Source organism: Sinocyclocheilus rhinocerous, unplaced genomic scaffold, assembly GCF_001515625.1.
Source record: "Sinocyclocheilus rhinocerous isolate Xijiao unplaced genomic scaffold, SAMN03320098_v1.1 scaffold9679, whole genome shotgun sequence".
NCBI classification, from domain to species: Eukaryota; Metazoa; Chordata; class Actinopteri; order Cypriniformes; family Cyprinidae; genus Sinocyclocheilus; species Sinocyclocheilus rhinocerous.
In genome coordinates this window covers 6,714-8,077 of record NW_015625127.1, presented here as the reverse complement: position 1 = coordinate 8,077, position 1,364 = coordinate 6,714, and positions in this window count along the sequence as shown.

Sequence of the window (1,364 nt, the reverse complement as noted above, 5' to 3'; positions counted from 1 at the left end):
GTTTAATCCCACATTAACCCCAGACATGAAAATATCCAAATGATGTGTCATTAGTAACCCTTTGAAATAATCAATAATTATTTTTTTGAATTTTTTTTGGAAAAGTGTGTGAAAAATCACAATTGTGACCAGTGGGATAATGTGTATACTGAATTAACATATTTCTGCAGTCATAAAAATTGTTATATATCTTAGCCCAGCTATTTTAAACTGTTTGATCACATTCTAGGGTTATTATTATGCATAAAAAACCTTATGCAACATTGATAGGAACACTGAGATAAAAGACAAGAAAAAAATCAACCATCAACGCATTTCAAAATTGTTACTTTTTTGTAAAAAATAACATCACATTTTTATATTAGTGCTACCAGTATTACAACATTAATATTGTAAATTTTTTGTAACATTTACATTTTTAATTTAGTGCAATATTTTGTCATTGCAACATTTTAATTTTCACTAGCAACTGCAATTGGACTTATATTGTAAACCTTCACGACATGGTGGCGGCGGCAACAATACTACAGCGAGAATAAAAGTTATGCCTTCTTTCTTTGCGTGAACATCTGGGCGGCGTCAAACAAATCTTCTCATATAGTGATGTAGATATGTGGGGGCGTGTTAGAACAAGCCGTTTTAGGTAGGTGTGGCTGACTCTTAACTTTTATAAAGAATATCTCTTTGGATTTAAGACTTTAGTCTTTGCGCGCAGGTGGTTGTCTGTCGCTGGCAGAACAATCTCTGGTAGGTCTTTTTTTTATTGAATGTTATCCGGTTTGAAGAGTGTTAACGTTTAATTTGTTGGTCATTTGTATGATTAGATTTGTGAGGTATTTAAATTAGTGTTGGCTTATGCTTCGCTGGTCAAAAGCCAGTGACTTTCGATCGTGTAAACGGTATGAGATTATGTCAGTGGTGTGTAATCATGTAATTGCTCTTTTAGTGATTTTTAGAGGTCTTAAATTCTCATGTTGGTTATCTTGGGCTGGAGGAGTGTCAGACGCTGAACGAGCAGCATAGCATACTGCACATGAGCGTTGACGATCTATGGTAGGGCGTTTTATGGTGTAAAACGATGAACGGTATACCTTTGTACACACTAAGCTGACACCCTTTTATACAAGAGTGTTAAAAGTCCTCTCTTCTCTATGGTGAGGATTGTAGGCCTTTAATTGATACATTAGGTATCATTTGTGCCTTTTTACAAAGGTTTGTTTGAACTAAGAAACTGATGTTCCCTTCAGGCTGGAGATCTGCTGAATATCAAATGGTACCATAGCTTCATGTCTTTATTTCTCTTCTCTTTACTGCTTAAGCTTTAACCCTTTTCCTGTACCAACTGTATGCGTGTGTGTGTGTGT